At 44.2% G+C, this 22,198-nt stretch overlaps 1 protein-coding gene across 11 annotated transcripts in view; it reads left to right on the forward strand.

Annotated features, from left to right (window-relative positions):
- The window catches only part of LOC140410983 (protein lin-28 homolog B-like), a 441,051-nt gene that overhangs the window by 412,491 nt on the left and 6,362 nt on the right, over positions 1-22,198 (forward strand). The window lies entirely within an intron of this gene.

Raw genomic sequence — 22,198 nt, forward strand, 5'->3', positions numbered from 1 at the left:
GGTAGCATGGGTAGAGGATTGGTTAACTAACAGAAAGCAGAGAGTGGGGATAAATGGGTGTTTCTTTGGTTGGCAACCTGTAACTAGTGGGGTCCCTCAAGGATCAGTGTTGGGCCTGCAGTTGTTCACAATTTACATAGACGATTTGGAGTTGGGGACCAAGTGCAATGTCGCAAAGTTTGCAGATGACACTAAGATGAGTGGTAAAGCAAAAAGTGCAGAGGATACCGGAAGTCTGCAGAAGGATTTGGATAGGTTAGGTGAATGGGCTAGGGTCTGGCAGATGGAATTCAATGTTGCCAAGTGTGAGGCTATCCATTTTGGGAAGAATAACAGCAGAATGGATTATTATTTCAACGGTAAGATGTTAAAACATGCTGCTGTGCAGAGGGACCTGGGTGTGCTGGTGCACGAGTCGCAAAAAGTTGGTGTGCAGGTGCAACAAGTGATTAAGAAGGCTAATCGAGTTTTGTCTTCCATTGCTAGAGGGATGGAGTTCAAGACTAGGGAGGTTATGCTGCAATTGTATACGGTGTCGGTGAGGCCACATCTGGAGTATTGTGTTCAGTTTTGGTCTCCTTACCTGAGAAAGGACATATTGGCACTGGAGGGAGTGCAGAGGAGATTCACTAGGTTGATCCCAGAGTTGAGGGGATTAGATTATGACGAGAGGTTGAGTAGACTGGGACTGTACTCATTGGAGTTTAGAAGGATGCGTGGGATCTTATTGAGACACATAAAATTATGAAGGGAATAGATAGGATAGATGCAGGCAGGTTGTTTCCACTGGTCAGGGAAAGCAGAACTAGGGGGCATAGCCTCAAAATAAGGGGAAGTAGAATTAGGACCGAGTTTAGGAGGAACGTCTTCACCCAAAGGGTTGTGAATCTCTGGAATTCCTTGCCCAGTGAAGCAGTTGAGGCACCTTCTTTAAACGTTTTTAAGAAAAAGATAGATACCTTTCTAAAGAATAAAGGGATTCGGGGATATGGTTTACGGGCCGGAAAGTGGCGCTGAGTCCACAAAGATCAGCCATGATCTCATTAAATGGCGGAGCAGGCTCGAGGGGCCAGATGGCCTACTCCTGTTCCTAGTTCTTATGTTCTTATGAATTAGGACTATGAATGCAAAAGCTTCTTTTTATAAGGGTTTGAAGAATGTTAAAATGTTATGAATGTTTTTTTTATCAATGAGAGTGTTTTAAAAAAAAAATTAATTAATTAATAGACGCTATCTCAGGGTCCTGAGGTCTGCTATGCTGTATACTGGGTGAGTTGGCATGGTGGGCTTTATGCCAAAGGGTGGGAAACGTGATTTGATAAGTTGTCAGTAGAGCAATAAAGGGCCATAGGATATGTAGGGGACATAGGTTGGCATGGAGGGTAGAAGGGACCATGTAGGTAGGTGGGATCAAAAGGTGGGACGGGTTGTTATGGATGCTGCAGTGATCTCTATGTCATGTACACAAGGGGTTAATGTGTAATCAGTAGCACCACATGGTCACGAGAGTGCCGGACCAACAGGGGTATAAAAAACCACCATATTGTGTCTCCCTCAGTCTCTCTCTCTCTCGAGTGCACTGTGACCAGGGCAATACCAGAATAGTTCAGATGGCTAGTGGAGTTACGTATAGTTATTGTAGTTAGATCTTGTTAACCTTATCACTAGTATCAAAGTTAAAGTAAAGAACTCATGCACTTGTTGTTATAGTTACTCAATAAACCTTTGTTGTTACTGGACGAGTTTTAGTCTTCTTCATCGAGCTTCATCGAGATTCAGAAGACCTCACCATCAACCAAGGATTGAGTAGCACGAGTTACCTACCACACAGGTAACAAGACATGGTACCAGGCGTGTTGGCTTAAAAAGAACTAGTTAAATAAGGTTTGACAACAAGAAGAAAATTCAGGCCGGACATTCGACTGTGGAAGACTTCGCAGCAAAATGAGTCCTTGGCGACTACCTGATTTGATGGAAATCGTTGGAGTTCCATGGCAGCTGGAAACAACTGGTAATTTAAGTTTTAACTGGAAAATGTTTAAACAGATGTTCCAAATATGTATCGCAGCTAATGAGTTAACCATGGTCTCTGACGCAACAAATTTCTTTTTAAAATTTAGAGTACCCAATTCATTTTTTCCAATTAAGGGGCAATTTAGCGTGGCCAATCCACCTACCCTGCACACCTTTGGGTTGTGGGGGCAAAACCCACGCAAACACGGGGAGAATGTGCAAACTCCACGCGGACAGTGACCCAGAGCCGGGATCGAACCTGGGACCTCGGCGCCGTGAGGCAGCAATGCTAACCACAGTGCCACCTTGCTGCCTGACGCAACAAAAATAGCACTACTACTCACAGCAGGAGGGCATGAAGCCAGAAAAATCTATAATTACTTAGAAGGTGAAAACAACACTAAATGAGAAGTAATACTCAAAAAATGTGATGATCACTGTAACGGTCAGTCTGGTGAGATGCAGAAAAAACTTAACTCCTGTCATAAATGCCACAGAAATGATTCACTGATTTTGTTACAAATCTCAAGTCAATACAACAAGGCTGTGATTATGCTGATTTCAGAGACGCTATAATACTGGATCAATTAATTTCTGGAATATTTGATAAAAATTTGAGCAAAGAACTTTCACAAAAAATATATTTAACATTAGAAATCGCTATACAAACATGCCATGCGTATGAACAAAAACAAAATCAATACTTTGAGTCTTTACAAAGACAGAATCATTATCTAGAAAACAAAATCCGTAAAAAGGTGTGAAAACTTACCACGAGGCGAAGGCAGAATGTCATTCGATGCAACAGCTCTTTTTGATTGGCAGACATATTGATCGAGAGCGTTCCGGCCAGTACGCACATGCGCACTTCTCAAAAAGATAAAAAACAGCAAAATACACTTGCGCGCATGCGTGATTCCTCATGCGAAAAGAGCGCACAGTAAAGGAAAGTCGGATTGCGCATGCACACTCGATTCCTACGCTTTACGTCACGAGCGTCATGACGTCAGAAGACTCGGACCACGCCCACTTAAAAAGGAAATGCCCGAAAATTGCAAACAAGAATTTTAAAGCTACAAAACACAAATTTCTTTCCTCGAATGACAGAATGACGCCTGAGCCTCCACCCACAGTTAAAGATTACCTCCGCAGCACCCTTGAACAAGCAGTTTGCAAGACCCAAAGAGGAGAACACAATGACAAATCCAGAGCAAAAGATTTGTTTATTGCTGATTACTACTCAGAAGCTGATTTCTTCTTTGGACATGGAGAGCACAATGACAAATCCGAAACAAAAAGAGATGATTTGCTCATTGACGATTACTGCTCAGACATGGATGAGTTATTCGGAGTTGATAATCATTGCATCAGCAACACGGTTGAAAAGCTCAATACGACTCTACTCATGGGTAGATGAATCCAATACCATGATGCCATGGCAGATCATCAATACATTGGATGACAGCAATACCCAAGATAAATGCAGCGCCACGCAGAGAGCACAAATCGACTCCATAGAGGGAGTAATGCAAGCCTCCACAGTGAGCTTGTTGACAGACTCCAGAATGGAAGGCAATTAAAGACTCTAGAGCAACAACCGTGCACGAAGAAGACTATGAAGGTCTATCCACCTTATCTGAGCAACCAGCAGAAGACTATGAAAGTCTTCTCAGCTTATTTTAGCCACCAGAAGAAGACTATGAAAGTCTACCCAGCTCATTTGGGTACCAAGAAGACACTGAATGTCTGCCCACTGTATGTGAGAATAGTGAAAATGTGATCACGATCGACATACAAGATGTGCAAGATCACAGCAAGACTGACAGATCTCAGCTCGTATGTACAGAAGCACTCGCCAATCAAAGCGAAACTACTCTTGGGTCCTGTGAGACCACGTCACAAGAAAATGAAATCTTGAAGATTTTGATTCCAGAAGAGGAGCACCAAGAAACCAAAGATGATTCAAATGAACCAGAAATGACGCCAGAAGAGGAGCACCAAGGAATCAAAGAGGTATCACATCAACCACAAATGACTGATGTCACCAAGATCAATGCAACATCAGATCATTCTCACAATCCTCACGCAGAAACGCTCAACGAAACATCAGATACCAAAAAGAACACTGACACAAATAACTGAGGATGACTCGAATTATTCAAACGGCACAGTCATTGAGCGCAACAAGATCAACAGAAACCATAAGAAGCTCAACAGAAACAAGAACACCAGCAGCAACAACAAAAACAACAACAAGCACAACGAAAGCTGCAATCACACCATACACTACAAAAACAACAACAAGAAGCATAACAAAAATGACAACAGCAACAACAAGCATGACAACAACAGCAAGACCAACAACAAAGACTACAATAACAGAAATAACAAGCACGACAAAAACAACAACAGAAACAACAAAGACAGAAACCACAAAATCAACAATAATGAAACAACGACCTGTACAACATGGCACAACTCTGCACATGAAGGACAATGTAATAGCACAGTTCAAAACAATGGGAAGAGTACAAACATGCCATGGCATGGCAACAAATCTCACGAATTCACATTTGCTCCACAACAAACAAGCAGACCAGCTTTCAAGAAAGATGGCATACAGAATCAATACCACAAACACAGGAAAAAGTCCAGGTCAGGCAACAAAGATGACATACAGAATCAATACCACAAGCACAGGAAAAAGTTCAGGTCAGATAACAAAGATGTCACACAGAACTGCTAACACAAGCATCGAAAAAAAAGTATAAATCAGACAACAAAGTGATTTGACCATTCAAAAACCTCATTGATGACTGCTTGGTTACTTAAACACAGGAACACTGACGACGTTCACAAAGAAATAACAATATCAACATCACCACTTCATCAACAGAAGAAGAAAGCAACTTAACTGAACAAATTCATAAAATTTGGACTCACAATTTTTTAAATTATGATTGGACTCTCAAATATTAATTGGCTTTGTATAATCATCAATATCATCACAAATTGTACACAGCGTTATATGTCCACCTGTCTCAAGCAAACTGCATCCATTATGTATGTTCAATTTTCTTTACAACATACAGAAAATATGTAACATAAGAAAAAAGGGGGGATGTAGTGATCTCTGTGCATGTACACAAGGGGTTAATGTGTAATCAGCAGCACCACATGATCACTAGAGGGCCGGACCAACAGGGGTATAAAAAGCAACCACATTGTGTCTCCCTCAGTCTCTCTCTCTCGGGTGCACTGTTACCAGGACAATATCAGAATAGTTCAGATCGCTAGTGGAGATACGTATAGTTATTGTAGTTAGATCTTGTTAACCTTATCACTAGTATCAAAGTTAAAGTACAGAACTCATGCACTTGTTGTTATAGTTACTCAATAAATCTTTGTTGTTACTGGACGAGTTTGAGTCTTCTTCGAGATTTAGAAGACCTCACCATCAACCAAGGATTGAGATCCCCTTCTGGGGTCACCCACCATGATGCCGATTTTCACCCCCTTGGTTGACTCTTAACTGCCCCCTGAAAAGGCCTAGCAAGCCACTCAGTTCAAGGGCATTTAGTGATGGCCTGGCCAGTGATGCCCATGTCCCGTCGAAGAATAACAAATCTCCAGGCGTGTGTCAAACTCGCACCAAATGGAAACCGCCCCTACAGAATGTTCTGCTCTCTGAATTTTACTCCTTAGTTCGTCAGTTTGGGTGGATTTCCAGTAGGGAATTATCCCGTCATTAGCCAGAGCATTGCCAGGAGACCTATAAAAACTTTGGATTAATGGCTGTTTTTTTTCTGGCCTTTCTCGGACTGGTCCATCAAAATTACTCCAAAGGAATGTTCAGAAACTCTGTGGAAATTGAGGCCTATGTTATTGGCCTGGCATTCTGCTCTGCATATCTCATTTCACTTTCCTACAGAAATTCTGTGTGCACTTTATGCTTTACTGTACATGCATTTTTGCATCAAGGTAGCCACTAATGACTCGCTAATTAAATATTCATTCTGGAGCGAAATAACTTGGTATTATTTAGGTATGTCATCCACAAACCTGAAGGGTTAATCATTTATGTGTTTTATTAAGTAGCATAGGTATTAACAATTCAGGTTAACAACTTCTGCTGAAAAGTAATTCTGCTATTTTATATAAAGTACATTGATATAAATCTTTTGTCTAAATATGATATTAAAGAATCATATTAATCTTGATGATATAAGTGCCCAATTGACATTTAGATTACAGAAATGGCTTTGAAGTTTTCGAAGAATTAACTCCGCATTTGGCTTCAAATGTTTGAACGCAAGCTCAATCTTAATCAACAAACTCTGGAAGAACATTTCACATCAATAGCCCTCAACTACAATTAAGGGGAACATTAGAAATATTCATATCAGAAAAAAGCCAATTGTATGAAAAGGGAGAAAAGTATTAGAAACTGGATCAATTCGGTTATGCAAATGTTTCTCTGCTATTATGTTAACTGATCGACAAGTGTGTAAATCTAAAAGTGAAGCAGCAAGTGTGTAAATCGAAAAGTGTAGCGACAACTGTGTAAATCTAAAAGTGTAGTGACAAGTGTGTAAATCTAAAAGCGTAGCAGACGGGGTGACCGTCATATAATGGGCATCACTGTCCAAGCCAGCATAGGTTGCCCATCCTTAATTGTCCTTCAACTGAGTGACTTAACAAACCTGAACAAAACAGGAATGTGGAATATTTGGCTAATGGAAAAGTTCTTGGAAGTGTGGATGAGCAGAGGGATCTAGGTGTCCATGTACATAGATCCCTGAAAGTTGCCACCCAGGTTGATAGGGTGGTGAAGAAGGCCTATGGAGTGTTGGCCTTTATTGGTAGAGGGATTGAGTTCCGGAGTCAGGAGGTCATGTTGCAGAGAGCAGTTGCTGTGAATCTGGAGTCACATGTTGGCCAGACCCGTAGGGACGGCAGATTTCCTTCCCTAAAGGATATTAGCGAGCCATTTTGGCTTTTACAACAATCGGTGATGGTTTCATGGCCATCATTACTGAGACTGGATTTATGTTCCAGATTTATTATTTTAATACATTAAATAGCAACCAATACCACATTCATAACATTTCAAAGTGCAGAAATCTGTCATTCCTTTATTATTGACTCGAAAACACGAAATCTTTCAGTGTACCTTTTTCACCAATTTCTATCACAACCTGCCAAACTCAGTATGAATAATATCATGGGGTCCTTACTAATCTCTTGTTTAATTCTGAACACGATACAAAACACCACATTTTCCATTATTGTGATGGTCATCCCTTCTGCACATAGTTTTGATGTACTGATTAGTTATACACGCAGCAAGGACAAGTTGGGCCGAAGGGCCTGTTTGCATGCTGTAAACCTCCATGACTTGTTGATCAGTTTCCAGCAGAAATAGCAGAATAAAGACTTGGTGATACAAATTGATCCAGTTTTCAATATTTTTCTCATTTTCATATATCTAGGGCTGAATTCTCTGCCAGCTGGATGCTCCATTTTGCTGGCAGCCCGGGGGTTTCCTGACGGCATTGGGCTGCCCCACAATGGAGTTTAATGTAGAGAAGTATGGAGTTTAATGTAGAGAAGTATGGAGTTTAATGTAGAGAAGTGATGGAGTTTAATGTAGAGAAGTGTGAGGTGATTCACTTTGGAAGGAAAAACAGGAATGTGGAATATTTGGCTAATGGAAAAGTTCTTGAAAGTGTGGATGAGCAGAGGGATCTAGGTGTCCATGTACATAGATCCCTGAAAGTTGCCACCCAGGTTGATAGGGTGGTGAAGAAGGCCTATGGAGTGTTGGCCTTTATTGGTAGAGGGATTGAGTTCCGGAGTCAGGAGGTCATGTTGCAGCTGTACAGAACTCTGGTACGGCCGCATTTGGAGTATTGCGTACAGTTCTGGTCACCGCATTATAGGAAGGACGTGGAGGCTTTGGAGCGGGTGCAGAGGAGATTTACCAGGATGTTGCCTGGTATGGAGGGAAAATCTTATGAGGAAAGGCTGATGGACTTGAGGTTGTTTTCGTTAGAGAGAGGAAGGTTGAGAGGAGACTTAATAGAGGCATACAAAATGATCAGAGGGTTAGATAGGGTGGACAGTGAGAGCCTTCTCCCGCGGATGGAAATGGCTAGCACGAGGGGACATAGCCTTAAACTGAGGGGTAATAGATATAGGACAGAGGTCAGAGGTAGGTTCTTTACGCAAAGAGTAGTGAGGCCGTGGAATGCCCTACCTGCTACAGTAGTGAACTCGCCAACATTGAGGGCATTTAAAAGTTTATTGGATAAACATATGGATGATAATGGTATAGTGTAGGTTAGATGGCTTTTGTTTCGGTGCAACATTGTGGGCCGAAGGGCCTGTACTGCGCTGTATCGTTCTATGTTCTAATGGAAAACCCCATTGACCAGCCGGCGAAGCAGAGCATCCCGATGGCGGGCTGAACCAGAGTTCTGGCTTGTGGGACGGAGAAACCCGGCCCAGTTTCTTTTTCTCTAATGCAAGATATGTGCGTCTCATTGATGCCATTTCCATCGTCTTTTCATTATTACCCTCTGCAGTATCACCTTTCCAGCCTACACACAATAAAGTTTGTGCGTGATGTTATATATGCTTCTCCTATGGCTGTTAGCAGAGGTAATGATTTGTTTGTTGTTCACTTCCTCTCAAAAAATGGCAATTTCATGTTGTCTAGGAAATGTTTCTGTGGAGAAATTGGGGAAATGGACAGTGAACTGTAGCACATGTTACCAGCTGTACAACTCCAATTCACCTTCTACTTAGAATACACCCAAACTATGAGCTTAACTAGTTGCTTACAATGCCTTAAGACATGCTTTGTTCGCTCGACTTCTTAGCACTGGGGTAGTTTGTGTGCTTTACAGCGGCGTGGTGACAAGGTGGCAGTGGTTAGCACTGCTGCCTCAAGAGTGCCGAGGACCCAAATCCATGCGTGTTCAATTCCTCGGCCTCGGGCGACTGTGTGGATTTGCACTTTCTCCCCATGTCGCCGTGGGTTTCCTCCGGCTGCTCCGGTTTCCTCCCACAGACCAACGGTGTGCAAGTTAGGTGGATTGGCCATGCTAAATTGCCCCTTAGTGTCCAAAGGTTAGGTGGGGTTACAGGGATGGGGTGGAGGCGTGGGCCTAAGCTGAAATAGGGTGCTCTTTCCAAGTGCAGGTCCAGACTCGATGGGCCGAATGGTCTCCTGCACTGTAAATCCTATGATTCTATGATGCGTGGGTTAGGTGCATTGCCCACGCTGAATTGCCCAAAGGTTAGATGGGTTTAAGGGGATAGGGAGCAGGAGTGGGCCTGGGTGAGGTGCTCTTTCAAAGGGGCAGTGGCTACTCGATGTTCCGAATGGCCTGCTTCTGCACTGTACTGATTAATTCATGCTAAAGGATTAACGAACATGATGCTTCCTCTTGTACCAGTAATATGAAGCCTTCAGGACAGCATAGAAAAATGGACATGTCCATGAGAAGGGATTACTATTCATCAAACCATAACGTCTGGTTCCTCAGCCTCATATTTGCAGGGAATACCCTAAAGAATCTCTCGGGAATCTATCTTGGAAGTTCCCATGTAAGGATTTACCCGGCAATTGTCCAGAAATGCTAACTTGCCCTGGACAATTGTGCTGTGCTGGGAATCATCCAACAAAGCAATTTAAATGGCTGAAAGAACAATACAGCACAGGAAGTGGCCCTTTGGCCCTCTTAGTCTGTACCGGTCATGATGCCAACCGTTGCCAAACTCTTCAGCATTTCCTTGTGCCGTATCCCTCTATACCCACCCTATCCATGTGTTTGTCACCATGCCGTTAATGTATCTGCTTCCACAACCTCCTCTGGCAACGCGTTCCAGCCACACTCCATCCTCTGCGTAAAAAAACCTGCCTCGCACATCTCTTAAATTTTGATCCACGGACCTTAAACCTACGCCCCCTGGTGACTGACCCCTCCACCCTGGTAAAGAGTGCCTGCCCATCCACCCCTCCCCAGCATGCCGTAAAAAGGAAGCGTGTCCTCCCTCGCTCCACTCCTTTTGCACTTCCTCGTTGAAGCGATGGACGTGCTTCACTTCTTTAGCCACACCGAGCCCGAAAGTTTGGTGCTTTCCATTTCAAGTGAAGGCGAGGTGCTACAGATTGGCAATCTGCCGCTGATTGCTACTCTGAGAAAGCTCTGGGATTATAACTCCGTTTTCGAGCAAGCAATCCAGGAGACTAATAGGTTAAGTAGTTTCAGTCACTCTTTGCTTCTCCATTAACAACATAATGTGGCTTTTAATGATAGTCAATGCTGTTACAATATATGTCTTACAGAAAGGAAGACTTGCATTTGCATAACACTATTCATTGCCACCAGACATCTCCCAACATTAGCCAAAACATAATTTTGTAGTGTCTTCATTGCTGTAATGTAGGAAACCTGACAGCCAATTTTCAAGCTCCTACAAACAGCAATAAGATAATCCATTTTTTGTGATATTGGTTGAGCAATAAATATCTGACTATGGAATATTTTACATCCACCTGACAGGAGGGCAGACAGGGCCTTGAGTTAACATCTCATTCAAGAGATCCACGCCCAACAGTGCAGCACTCCTTTGGTACTTGCTGCCGGGACTGAATAGTGTTAGATTCGCATTCCCATTGGGGGCGCAATTTGGAAAGCGAGTCAGGACATGCCAATGGGCCAGCAATCTGCCAACGCGTATTCAGAGCAATTCCGGCCAAGTGGGCATTCTAATTGTTGGGGCTGGATTTAGCGCCAAAGAGCCTGACAGCTGGAGCTGTTTCTAAGCGCCACTTACTTCACACTCACTGCAGCCACCAAGATGGCACACAGAAGACCTACCCCTGAGGTAGTGAGTCTGAAGTTGACCCACAGCTCCATTCCTATGAGGAGAGGAGGGATGCCCTCTTCCCCAGTAAGGGCCGCAAACTCAAGCCTGCCCTCCTGAACACTGCCTGGGAGGTGGTGGCAGTGGCAGTCAATGCTGCCAGCCTCACTAGGCGGAGATAGCTGGTGATCCGGAAGGCTGGTGGAGTCACTGGTGAGGCCTCTGCGCTGAGCGGGGCAGAGGACCAGGTAGGGCTCCAAACGTCAGGGTGCAGGTGTCCTCTGGTTGGGGCGAGCTCATCTGATCCCCTGCTTTCTCTGCAGTGGGCAGCCCTACTAAGGAGTAGCAGTACCTGGCAGGCCCCTGATTGAGTTTGGCCACGCCCATCCCCTTGATGAAACAGCTGGGTTATGAGGGTGTTCAGAGGGGTGACGTGAGTGGGCTCCCAGATGGTCCGAGGCTCCCTGAGCATTCAAGGGAAACAGGCAACACTGAGGAGAGTGAACAGCCAGGGGTCTGTCAGGAGCACCAAAGAAGTGGTCTTAATAGCCAGACTGCAGCAATGGAAGTCTGAGCCAACCACCCCCAGTCCCGAGTTGGCACCCTGCGTCGACGGATTTGGCACCAAGCCGTTCCCCACTACCTGACCCAGGCAGCTCGAAAGGTTTCGAGAGTCTTTCAGTGTTTTTTTAGCCTCCTGCTCCCCCTCCGCAGTCATGGCGCCCAGGCCCTGCTAATCAATACTTGCAGTAATTCCCACTTGCGAGACATCCGCCTAAGAGGGGCAGGGCATACTGTATCCAAGCCGCTAATGATATTGAAATCCATGCAAATGACGGTTTTGTATGGATGCACCAGTGCAGGGCGCAAACATCGATTTCACCAGCAAGGGGCCTGAGCATGGTGTCTGAATCGGCACTGAACACAAAGGTCATTTACCCAAGACTCTTCCTTCACATCACTATGCATCATTACATTTGTGTCATCTGCAAATCAAAGAAAGAACTGCATTTATGTATTGCCTTTCACATCCTCATGGTATAATCTATTTATAATTTTGATTTGGTTTAGGGGCTTCAAAATAAGTAATGCTATTTAATGATCATCGATAGGTTTCCACTGTCTCCTGCCTGAATGCCATTAGAGAGTGGGCACCATTTGTTTTTTAGTAATTCAAAGGCTATCAAGAACAAACGCATTACAACCTATCTCCTTTATTAGTGTGTCCTACTGATGGGCTGTATGCAAACAAGGCAAGAGGTGAGTGAGGGAAGAGTACTCATACCAGAAGCCTTCTTTTGAAAAGTAGAGAAGTGTCCACTTAAGAGCACTTTTAGTTATTGTGATAGTAGCACAATGCATGTCCCACTGAGCAATTTTTATCGTCGTCGTTAAGACGATGTAGATAAGTTTACTTGTGATTTATGTCAATTCCTGTTATGCAGCAAAGTTCAGTCTGATACATTGTACAATGTGCAGGGCTGTAATAGAGAAAATAAGGGGTTGTGAGGGTGAAATTCCCCTCTTGTAGGCATTGTAATTTAAATTTTCTACCTTTCCTGCGATACAGATCATAAAAGGTTTTTTCAACTCGAAATAGGAGGAATGCAATCGAGATGTATTAAGCTTTTCCACCTATACATCTAGAGTTGAGGTTGGGGGGGTAGTGGATATGCCAAAAATTCAGTCTCCTTTTTTGGTTTAATTGCTGTGTTGATTTATAATGGTCTTGACACTAATAGTCTTTGAGATGTAAAAACAGCATCTCATCATGTGGCGTTTGCACGTTCTCCCCGTGTCTGTGTGGGTCCCACCCCCACAACCCAAAAAGATGTGCAGGTATGTGCAATGGCCACGCTAAATTGCCCCTTAATTGGAAAAAAAATAATTGGGCACTCTAAATTTTTTTTAAACAGCATCTCATTATCTCATTTTAATAAGGTTCAGGGTGGGGCTAATGGAAATCTATTGATGGTTGCCAAATGTCAATATTTATATTGCAGTCCCTAAACTGAGTCAGGATTCTTAATCACATACAAAATGCCAGTCTCCGTCTCTCCAGTTGTGTATAATGTTTTCCATTTCTAGTATCCTCTGATTTCTGAAGGGGGCCATAACTAGTTCAGATTCTTCTCATAGTTTGCACACTTTCAATCCTCTGACCAACATGTAAGTTTGGTAAGAATTGTGGTGTTACAATGGGTTTGTATACACAATGTTGTTTTGTGGTGTTTTTGACAATGATGTGGAGTCCATGGTCAATTCACTGGTCTCAACTTTTGCCCACGTTTCATTATAAAACTGTACACCCACACCTCCAATCTTATTTAGGGAAACGGCAGCATCATCGACCTAAGAGTTTATAAATGTATTATTGAGAACTAACTTCACAAAAATGGCCCTTCATGTTATTCATTGATAAGGCTTTCCACAACAGATCCCAACAAAATAACAGTAAAAGTAGGATGCTTTTACGGGGACCGAAGCAGGAGGACGATTGGCAAATAAAAAGTCATGGCCTATAAAAAGTTATAAAGAGCATGTTTCCATTCTCCAGTTCCTTCAGTTGTCCTATTGCCCCAAATGCTTATAGATTCGTTATAATAATAATATTTTATTATTATCACAAATAGGCTTACATTAACACTGCAATGAAGTTACTGTGAAAAGCCCCTGGTCGCCACATTCTGCCTTCTGTTCGGGTACACTGAGGGAGATTCTGAATGTCCAAATTACCTAACAGCACGTCTTTCGGGACTTGTGGAAGGAAACCGGAGCACCCGGAGGAAACCCACGCAGACACGGGGAGAACGTGCAGACTCCGCACAGGCAGTGACCCAAACCGGGAATCGTACCTGGTGCCCTGGCGCTGTGAAGCAACAGTGCTAACCACTAATAGCAGATATGAAATCGGCCGAGTGACTGGGAACAGAGTGGTTTTTCAGACTGAAGGCAAGTATCAGTCTGAAAAACATATGGGGGTGGATGTTAGGATTCTTGTTTTTTTCTTCTATATGTCCATGTGGATTGCTACCTGAAAAGAAAGAATGTGATACAGGGCACAATTTTAAAATTTGCAGAGGACACGGCACAATTTTACAATTTGCAGAGGATACAAGTGTTGGAAGTATTGTGAACTGTGAGAAGGATAAAACAGGTTGCTAGAATGGGCGGATTAAATTTTATTCAGATAGGTGTGAAGTCGTTCATTTTGGTAGGAAGAGGGATTAGGAAATATACAACAATTCTAAAGAGTGTGTAGGAGCAGAGGGACCTGGACAGTATATGTGCACAAATTACCACAGGACATGTTGAGCACGCAAATAAAAAGCATACACCATCCTGAGCTTCATGCATCGGGACATAGAGTACAAAAGTAAGGAAGTTATGAAACACTTGTATAAAATACTCGCTCAGCCTCAACTGTAATATTGCGTCCAGTTCTGGATGCCACACTTTAGGAAGGATGTGAAGGCATTAGAGAGAGTGCAGAAAAGATGCACGAGAATGGTTCCTCATGAGGGAACGGAAGAGTTTGAAATCATAAGGGGTCTAGATAGAGGTGATATGGAGAAATTGGTCCCGTTAGCAGAAGGCTCATGGGCCAGAGGACGGCCATTTAAGGTGATTGACAAAAGTATGGCAGAATGAGGGAAACCTTTTTTTCTGTAGCGAGTGGTTAGGATCGGATTATGCACTGCCTGAGAGAGTGGTGGAGCCAGATTCAGTTGTGGCTGTCAAAAGAGAATTGGACAGTTATCTGAAGAGAAAGAAGTCACCGAGCTATAGGGACTGGGATGAGGTGAGTTGCTTTTTTCAGAGAGCTGGCCTGGACACAATGGGCCAGTTGGCTTCCTCCTGTGATGTAACCATTCAGATTCTAGAGGGCAATAGCTGACTGGAGGGCCAAAATCCTGGAATAGACCCCACATCAGCACTGTGCACCCACACCACATGGACTGTAGCGGTAAAGGCAACGGCTCACCAATACCTTGTCACGGGCAATAAATGCTGGCATAGACAGCGACGCCCTGATCCCATGATTGAATTACCCACTGTTGCTCTTATTAGCCTTAGTTTATTTAGTTCTAATTATGTCACCTTTGCTCATGAGTCGGTATCTTTCTGATACCGCCACGTAGTTCAAGCTCGAGTTATGATTAATAAGTCAGCACACCGCTTAGTAAGATTGAAATCAATGGTCATTTATTATATACAACAAGTAATGCTTACACAATAATGCTATTCTCTATATAGAAACCTACCACTACCGGTCAATACTTAGCTTTAGGAAGGGCCCACCAGGTCAGGGAAATGAAAGGCTTATCGAATCGGATCTGGCCCGCGGGATTCAAAAGGCTGATACGGGTCGATGGCTAGGAGTCTCTGTCGGGTAGCGATCGCTGGAGTCAAACTTACAGTTTCTGGTCGATGTTCTTGCGAAGGTCGCGAGCAGGCGAAGATGGGAGAGAGAGAGATCTGAACTTGGCCCCGTACTTTATAGGGCCCAGGGGCTTCCTGCCACTCGGGGCGACCCTTGGCCCTGAGTCCCAAGTGATTGGACTTGTTCCCAATCACTGGGTTCGATACGTCTAATAACGGGGAGATTCCTTGATCGGGGGGTGGTCGTTCACCTGTCTTTGTTTCGGCCACTGCAGGCGCCGAGAGGTCTGGCCCGGCATTCAATTGCTAATATGTTGCAATTGTTCCCGGGGATAGCCGATTAAACTGTAGATGTCTGGGTTGATGTGCTGCTAATGGTCGTAGGTATCGATCTGGGCCGACTTCCCCAGAGCCGAATATGCTATTCTGTCTGCAGCTGTCCGTTTGTGTCCTGTTGGCTGCTTTTCCCATCAGCCTTTTCGGTGAACCATTTTAAATCGGGCTTTGGCCAAATTAATAGGGAATCAGCCATTTTAGGTGGACACACCACGTACAAAATTGTTGAGGTTTTTATGTGTGTTGTTTCAGTGCCAGTCTTGTACACACCCACGAAGCCAAGTCTGGGCGAAATATGTGATTCACAACCTCCAACACTCGGGGCACAACTGCTGAATCGGGCGAAGCTCTGTACATAGAAGAATTGTTAGGCTGTGGAATTCACTGCCAAGATTAACGGCTGATGCGACTTCTGGCTTTGCAAGCTAGCCAATGTAAAAGTCCCATCCCAATGTTTAAAGCCCTTCCTCAAAGCTTCACGATGCTGGTGATGTTATCCCATAGTGGTGGTAGATGGGCAATTTGAGAATATTGGCAGGCTAAGCACTTCATCACAGAATCTTTACAGTGCAGAAGGAGGAAAGAGCATTTTACCAAATCCCACTCCCCTGCCTTATCCCCGTAATCATGCACATTCTTTCTTTTCAGGTAGCAATCCAATTCCCTTTTGAATAATTCGATTGAACCTACCTCCACCACCTTCGGGAGGTTTGCTGACAGACTGCAACCACTCTCTGGGTGAAATTTATTTTCCTCACATCACTTTTACCCCTTTTGCCAATTTTACCTTGCTGGTAAAGGTGAGGGGGGCATAAAGGAACAATTCTTGGCCAACACTACGCTTTGATCTAGATGAACTACAAGTATCACAGCTTTTCGCAGTAATTTCAATGCAATGCGACAAAGATTATTATATTATTATATCTGGATCTATGGGTTTTGTTCCTCTTAATTTTCAATTAGCCTTGATCCAAGGCTTTAATAGGATCCAAGCGGCGCTTAATCTGTAAAGTTGCTTACATTTTGCTGTAATCAAGATCAGAGATCTTGGGCGAGATTCACCGACCCCCCCGCCGGGTCGGAGAATCGCCGGGGGCTGGCGTGAATCCCGCCCCCGCCAGTTGCCGAATTCTCCGGCACCGGAGATTCGGCGGGGGCGGGAATCACGCCGGTTGGCGGGGCCCCACCCCCGCGATTCTCTGGCCCGGATGGGCCGAAGTCCCGCTGCTAGAATGCCTGTCCTGCCTGTGTGGATTAAACCACCTACCTTACCGGCGGGACAAGGCGGCGCGTGCGGGCTCCGGGGTCCTGGGGGGGACGCGGGGCGATCTGGCCCCGGGGGGGTGCCCCCACGGTGGCCTGGCCCGCTATCGGGGCCCACCGATCCGCGGGCGGGCCTATACCATGGGGGCACTCTTTTCCTTTCGCCTTCGCCACGGTCTCCACCATGGCGGAGGCGGAAGAGACTCCTTCCACAGCGCATGTGCGGGGATGCCGTGAGCGGCCGCTAACGCTCCCGCGCATGCGCCGACCGGCAATGTCATTTCCGCGCCAGCTGGCAGGGCACCAAAGGCCTTTTCCGCCAGCTGGCGGGGCGGAAATCAGTCTGGCGCGGGCCTAGCCCCGTAAGGCTAGGGCTGGGCCCCCCAAGATGCGGAGATTCCGCACCTTTGGGGCGGCGCGATGCCGGACTGATTTGCGCCGTTTTTGGCGCCGGTTGGTGGACATCGCGCCGATTACGGAGAATTTCGCCCCTTGTGTTTGAAATTCAGTCATTACCCAGATAATTCCAGTAAAAGGGTCCATGTTAGTATTCCGCATGGGCTTTACTGCCCTCTGGTGGTAAAATTATTACCTTTGTCGTATTTGGGAATAAAAAGTAGTAGCAGAAAATTTCTTCAAATAATGTAGTGTCTTTCTTCTGTTACCTGATTGCAGAAATGCATTTGAAAACTTTGTTTCACATCCTAACATTGCACCATCCTCAGCTATAGTAGTTGTTTGTTAGGGATGGGGAAATTTGAAACTTTCATGATATGAAAGGCTCAATGTGAATCATAGTGGTTGAGTCAGACAAACCATACCAATGCTCACACAACCTTGACCTTGGAAAATGTTAATTTACTCATTTTATAGTGCAAATATAAAGATAATTGTTTTATTTGCAAATAAATGCATGCGGTTAGTTTCATAAGTTGTGCATTTTGATGCTTGTCTCTGCACCCTGCTAGAATGGGTCTCTTAGAACTAAATATGAGTTAGTGAGCCTGCCAAATTTATCAAGTAACTGTAGCTTTGTTCCAGTGTATTGTGTATTATGCCCAATTTAAGAAGTAACTATAACTTAATTGTTGAAAGGAAATGGATTGAAGTGAATGGCTTGTTAGAAGATTAAAATCCATCAATCCAGATACATTTTGAAAAATAATAAACCTTTCACCTGCTAAGTAAGGTCATTTTCACCCCGGTCAATTTTGTTTTTTCTAATTAAGGGGCAATTAAGCATGGTCAATCCACATACCCTGCATATCTTTGGGTTGTGGGGGTGAAACCCATGCAAATACGTTGAATGTGCACACTCCACACGGACAGTGATCCGGGGCTGGGATAGAACCCGGGTCCTCGACGGCGTGAGGCACTGCACCACCATGCCGCCCTGTCTTCTGAAGTTGTAGTAATAATAATAATCTTTATTAGTCACAAATAGGCTTGCGTTAACACTGCAATGACGTTTCTGTGAAAATCTCCTAGTTGCCACACTCCGCCCGCCTGTTCGAGTACACTGAGAGATATTGTGAAGCTTAAAGATTTCAGCCTCACGACCTGCAGTGACAACGAGTCACTCTGGTATTATTTATTTTTGTTTAATGTATTTTATTACAAACATGTATCAAAACAGGTTACAGCGAATAAACACCTCGGGAAACATACTTCCCAACAATCAACTATACAGTCTGTACCGATTTTTCTCCTTTTTCTGCCCCCCCCCCTCCCCCGCGATGAACAGCCCTTCAAACTCCCACGAGGAACAGCCCCTCAAAGTGACTTTGGTGGTATTATTGAATTGAGGTACAGCTGTTGAAAGCAAATCTGTGGATCATGTGATCAGCTGCGAGACAAATCAAAATGATGGAAAGAACGAGTACGTTTTGTACTTGTTACCCTGGCATGAAGTGTTGGGTTTTTCAATTTGAATGGTAAGAAAGCTCTGCAAGTGACAGATCACCAAGAATTTCCTTTGAGAAGCTTTCACTTCACTGCCGTAGCCTCACCGGAAATATAATGAACCCAACACCACTCCTTTGCTTGAGCCGGATTAACTCGAAGGAAACTTATGAAATATGGAGCTTAAGAAAACCTTAAATGAGCACTCTTAAGGTCAGAAATAAACTCAGAAAATGCAGGGAGTAATCAGCAGGACAGACAGCATCTATGGAGAGAAAACATTTCAGTTTGTTTTGAGGTTATTCCCACCGGCATTGAACATTGAATCTTGTTTCTTAAATATGGCAACGTGTTGTATTTGATATGCGGATTGGATCATAAATTGGTCAAAAAGTATTAACTTAATTATTTTAAGGTGTATCTACAGACTGCTATATATCATACCACTGTGGTCCCATAAAGTCCCAAAAGACGTGCTTCTTAGGTGAATTGGACATTCTGAATTCCGCTTCAGTGTACCCAAATAGTACGTCGTGTGGTGACTAGGGGCTTTTCACAGTAACTTCATCGCAGTGTTAATGTAAGCCTCCTTGTGACACTAACAAAGATTATTATTATTTCCTTATTTCCCTTTTATTTTTGCTGTTACATTTTGGACTCGTGGATGATTAATGGGCATGTGTCTTTAAAGCCTGTGTCTTTAATTCAAGCAGAAGAAAACTAAAGCCTGTACTGGTTTAAACTGGAGTTGTAGACTGGCAGGCACCAGTGACAGAGATGGACTGGGACTCGTTTTGATTGATTTGGCTGGTGGCCAATGAATTGGGCCAAAAGCTGTACTTTGCCCGGTAACAGGTGGTGATTAGATCTTATCCCAATGAAATGGTTCAGAGACCTAAGGAGGGTTCAGTTTAGATTTTGGCAGCAGAGAGGTAAAAGGGTCCAGCTAATCCTCTCCAGAAAGCTGTTGCTAAAACACTCCAGAAGGCTACTGTGAGTGCAGGCTCCCTCTCTCTCCAAAAAGCCTATGGGTGTTGTGATCCTGGACCTATAGAGGTTGGAAGACAAAATCACAAACTGAAAGGAAAGTTTGATGAGAAAGATTCTGCCTCTCCAGGAAAGTTGAGTATGGTATTTTAAAACTGCAGAAAAGACCAGCACAGGCTGCAAAACTAAGACTGTAATCTACAAGCTTACTGTGGGGGAAAAAGCATGCTAAGAACCATCATCTAAAACAAACTCTTTTTCTCTTTCACTTTTTTCCCTCTTTCCACCCCTCTGTTATTGTCTGTCTTCTGTGTGTGTGTATGTAGAGGCTGGGGGGCAAGTTAAAGTGGGAGTTATATTAGTTAATAGTTAACCAATTGTATATACAGCATATTTCATTATAATTCTTGTTATAAATAAACAGTAATTAAACTTACAAACCTGCTGACTGAATTTATTGGGCAGCCAAGGACCAAAGACTTTGGGTATTTTTATAAGAATTTTTGGTTAATTCACTTATGTTGTCACTCCAGAACGAGTAGGGCTGGAATTGACCGCAAACTAGCCCAGGGTGTTGTAACAACTGTGAAATGAATATTCTCTTCTAAAATGATCAGCAAATTAAGTTTTCATTTTGCAGGATGTGTGCATCATTGGCTAGGCCAGCATTTACTTCCCTGAATTAATTGCCTTTGAGAAGTTGTTGGTCTGGTGGTTTTTTCTCAAATGTTGAGGATAGGTGTGATCTTAGCCCAGCTAGCCAGACGTATATGTTCTGGTTCTGTCCCAAACTTGTAGGCTTCTGGGCCTCATTCTTTAGCACTATGTTGGAGATATTTCATTTGGATTTAGACCCAAAGCCTGTACTGGTTTAAACTGGAGTTGTAGACTGGCAGGCACCAGGGACAGAGATGGACTGGGACTCGTTTTGATTGATTTGGCTGGTGGGCAATGAATTGGGCCAAATGCTGGTAGCTATGTTTGGGGTGTTGCTTTCGCTAGTGCTTCAGTCTGGGGTAGAGACAGATGTTATCGCTTTTGTCTCACTCATAGCCCGGAAGTGCATATTGCATGGTTGGAGGTCTCCCAGTCTGCTCAGTGCCTCTGCTTGGTTGAGCGACTTAACATCATTCCTACACTTGGGAGAAAATCCAATTCACCATCAGTGGGTCAGTGGGGAGTTCTACTTAAGATGGCAACCATTTATTTCCTTTCGTAAGGTAAAGTCGCCATAATCCCAGAAGACCATAGAGTGATTTCCCCTTTGAGGGGGAGAGCTGACTGGTGGTGATTTAATCTGAGGATCATAGATCATGGAGATCATAGAATTTACAGTGCAGAAGGAGGCCATTTGGCCCATCAAGTCTGCACCGGCTCTTGGAAAGAGCACCCCACTTAAGCCCACACCTCCAGCCTATTCCCGTAACCCAGGAACCCCACCTAACCTAAGGGCAATTTAGCATGGCCAATCCACCTAACCTGCACATCTTTGGACTGTGGGAGCAAACCGGAGCACCCGGAGGAAACCCACGCAGACACGGGGAGAACGTGCAGACTCCACACAGACAGTGACCCAAGCCGGGAATCGAACCTGGAACCCAGGAGCTGTGAGGCAACTGTGCTAACCACTATGCTACCATGCTGCGCACTCCATCACCACGTCTCAGGTGAGGGGCAAGTTTGAGAAGGCGGGGCTCAGCTGGCACGGGAATCGTGGATACCCCCAGCTGGCACGGGAATTGAACCCATGCTGGTGGCCTCACTCTGCAACACAAACCACCTGTCTAGCCAAATGAGCTAAACCAGCCCCCTTTTTTTAAGGATCTAATCACCGTCAGCTGTTGGGGAGGGGGGGTGTAGTTTAGTATTCGTATTTAAGTTAATTATGTATTTGTTTTTAACTTTTACATTTGCTTGTGATTATCTTCATTCTTCTATTCTCATTTGTGTTATGTAAAAACTCTAATGAACATATTGTTTTGAAAGGGAAGGTGGTGGTGAGCTGCTTCTTGATCTGCTACAGCCCCTGTGGTGTAGGTACACCCACGGTGCTGTTAGGGAGGAGTTCTGGGATTTTGACCCAGGGACCGTGAAGGAACAGCAATATATTCCCCAGTCAGGATGGTGAGTGACCTGGAGGGAAATGTCCAGGTGGTGGTGTTCCCATGTGTCTGCTGCCCTTGTCCTTCTAGATGGCAGTGAGCATGGGTTTGGAAGGTGCTGCCTAAGGAGCCTTGTGACAATGTGAGTCTCATAATGATATAAGTTACCAACTTCATCATTACGGTATTTATAGACATCACAATATTCTGGCTTTATTTCCAATTTTGACCTGGTCATGTAAGAAATGCCATTATAATCTCTTGTAGATTCATTATGGATATTGTGTTTTGCAACAGTGCAGGTAAAAGACCCATTTTAGATTTTGTTGCAAGCC

Source organism: Scyliorhinus torazame, chromosome 4 (assembly GCF_047496885.1).
Source record: "Scyliorhinus torazame isolate Kashiwa2021f chromosome 4, sScyTor2.1, whole genome shotgun sequence".
NCBI lineage: Eukaryota > Metazoa > Chordata > Chondrichthyes > Carcharhiniformes > Scyliorhinidae > Scyliorhinus > Scyliorhinus torazame.